Raw genomic sequence first — 3,401 nt, 5'->3', positions numbered from 1 at the left:
TGATATTATTAATTTTAGTTCATGTTATGGCATATAATGTTTACATTAATTGAGGTTATAAATTTCTGTACATGGCATATCTTTATTCTGGTTATTTTCCCTTCCCCACTTCCTCACTCCTCACTCTTGTTCCCTTGGGCCCTTAGACCCTTGGACCACTTCTGTATTGCAGGAAATCCATCCCCTTGTACTATTATGATTCTTGAAGAGGTAGCTTGGGCACTTAGAAAGAAAGTGAGGAAAAGAAGCCCAATATTGATGAATAGTCAATATAATTTCATTCAAGGAAAACAACTAGAAAGATGTTGCCTAACATACAATATAATTTTTAAATAGCTAAGTAAAACAAATTGATGAGTACTAGTGAAACCAATGATGTTCATATTGGCAACAAGAATTGCCAAGGAATAAACTCTACAAGAAATGAGAAGGGCTTATATTAAGAAAGGTATGAGCTGGGCATGGTAGTACATGCCTGTGATTCCATTACTCTGGAAGGTTGAGGTAGAAGGACTACAAGTGGACTGGGAAGGTTAGTGAGTTATTGAGACCCTGTTTCAAGACAAAAAAGAACTGGGGTTCAACTCAGTGTAAAGGCCGTTGGTTCCATCCCCAGTGGCACCTTCTACCCCCCATAAAACCAGTATAAAGCTCTTCTTGAAGACAAATATGTTCTAGAATGGAAAGTGTTAAGAATAAAAAGGCCAATATTCTCGGTATTATGTCATCATCAGTGCAGTTTGGGCTAATAAAAACTGCAATGAAATTTTTAACTGGAAATAATGCTGATAGGAAGAAACTTCTTCTTGGATATGTGCCCAGAGGAAGCCAAATGAACCTCTCTTTGGGAAAGATTAAGTCTCAGAAGTCATTGAGGTAGACCAAGTCATTGAATTTTCTCCTGCAGTTTCCATAATGTTGTGATGTCTTCAGGGAATGATGTACAAGAACCATTTTGGTTAATAATGAGCTCTGTGCCTTGAGCTCTCAAGGCTGCACAGCTGTACATCACCAGCCTGTCTCCAGCCCTCTGTTGGTCTCAATCCAGTGCACTCCATATCTGTGTCTCCTTCCAGAGACATAATTTTCATCAGGATGCTCCAGCCTGATACTGTCTTCCTGCAACTCCTAAGGGAACAACTTCAGCATTCACTGGGCCAAAAGGATACAGTGGACCAGCAGTCTTTGATCACGTTCCAGTACAGAGACCACCTAGCAGAGTGGGTGCTGGGGGAGAGCCCAGATACAGGAGGGACTGCTTGGCAGTGTTTCCTCACAATCAGAACAGATGAGCAGTTGGGGCAGCTGGACTGGATGACTCCAAAGTCCAAAGTTTGAGCTCAGAGGCCTGTGAGGTTTGTGTTTTTGGTTCTGATGAGGATCTGAGGTCTCTCATTGAGTTTTGATGTCCTCCCACAGTGCTGTAGTTCTTGTCGGTGTCTTTTCAGGAAAGCAGCAAACAGTTCTGTCTACACTGTCCCCTAAGCACTCCCAGATGGTCATGATGGTAGCAATAGGGAAAAATATGAAGACAATAATCATTTCATCTTGAAAAAAATTGAAAACTTTCCCCATACCAGGCTGTGAGCTGTGTTTGATTTATCTTGTTTCATTTTATCTGCTTTCCCCTCAACTCTCCCCATAAAATAGGGATGGTCAATATCATCATTTACCAACAAAGAAAGGAGTACAACTTAAATAGAACTTGAACTAGTTTACATGGTCAAATAGAGGTGAGTTCAGATTTGAATCCGGACATTTAGACCATAGACATAGGACACCTGGCCATTCTTCTCTCTTGACATCCTGCATGCCAATAATTCATTTTCGAGGTTACCCCAGGCAAGGACATTTGTTTTCTTCTGTGGAGATCTCTGTACCTCTGTGTTAAACTTTCTAAAGTGTAGGGAAATGAAGTTTAGTTCACAGAACTCCGAGACCAACAATTTAAGTTAATCTTTTGTGGTTCTTTATCTTGTGCAATATGGGGCAAGGTTTGGTAGCTCTGAATCTGATTATCTGAGTTCATCTCTAGCTGATGTGATTGTATTATAAGGATTAAACAGAAAAAGGAAACTATTTTGGTCATAAATATGTGATGGATACATATTTAAAGGGTAAAATTTATTTAGAGAAATTAATGTTATTATTAATATTAACAGAGTAGTTTCATACTATTTCATGAGAATATCCTATGATCAGGAGTTATGAGTTTCCTTGGATTCCTGAAAGAACATTCTATCTATCTATCTATCTATCTATCTATCTATCTATCTATCTATCTATCATCTATCTATCTATCATCTATCAATCATCTATCATGTCTATCTATATCTATCATCTGTCTATCTATCATCTATCTCTATATCTATCATCTTTTTTTCTTATTCTGAGCATTTTGAGAAAAATGACTGAGTCTTATTTCTTTCTGATTCTCTAGAGATTTTGTTATGTTTAGCAGAGTAGGCAACAAAAGCAAAAGCAAAACCTGTTAACTACTGAATAGGCACTTCCTTAGAATTGTCCTCTGGAAGAGACCTTTGTTAAAGCCACCTCTTAGACCTAGATGTAGTCTTGAACTTAGTCACTAAAGTGATGAAGGGAAAAGAGTGGGTGAGGGTGGTGAGGGCTCTTTGCTAGTATCTCTACATCTGGAAGGTGATTTTAGATTATAACCATAGACCTGTATGTGCATTTTTGGTGAAGTACTTGGGTTTATTTGGCACATAGTTCACACTCTATTGCATAGCATCTAAGCTTTATGGATGTTGTAGGGTGACAATATATGATAAAAACTAGAGATAGTGAGTTAGATAACATTTAAGTATCTTTTGTTGTAATTGATAGAAAAGATGCATCTTGGACTTGAAATTGTTGCAACACCTCTAGGTGATGTGTATCAGGACTTGTCACTAGGCTGACAGCAGAGAGCAGGAATAAGCATACAAGGAGGGTGTGTGCACAGTGGTCAGATTTACATTTTGGTGAAAGGAATCAAAGTGTGTCTTCTAGCTATACTGTAGAAATATGTTACTGCTTCAGTGGAAACTGTCAATGACTTTGCCAGTATCTTAATAGTAGAGATCTGATAACTCTCAGATACGTGGCTTGGTATAATCTGTTGCTTTATGTCTCATTTTAAATTGAGCATTAAGGAAAGGCAGTATTGTAATTGTTTTTTTTTTTTTGTTTGTTTTTTCTCCAGTACCAGGAACCGAACTCACGACCTTGCGCTTGCTAGGCAGGCGCTTTTGCTGCTGAGCTAAATCCCCAGCCCCCAGTATTGTAATTGTAACTTTACCAATACTTATAGCTGAAGGCCTGTTGCCATTTTTTATCTTCAGTGAAATTTTTGTTCCCAAGAAAGGCAGGATTACAATTTTTTTCTAACAGATTGAGTT

Source organism: Chinchilla lanigera, unplaced genomic scaffold (assembly GCF_000276665.1).
Source record: "Chinchilla lanigera isolate Chin_1 unplaced genomic scaffold, ChiLan1.0 scaffold00094, whole genome shotgun sequence".
Taxonomy (NCBI): domain Eukaryota; kingdom Metazoa; phylum Chordata; class Mammalia; order Rodentia; family Chinchillidae; genus Chinchilla; species Chinchilla lanigera.
The sequence above is the reverse complement of the archived record's forward strand: the minus strand, read 5'-3'. Positions refer to the sequence as shown.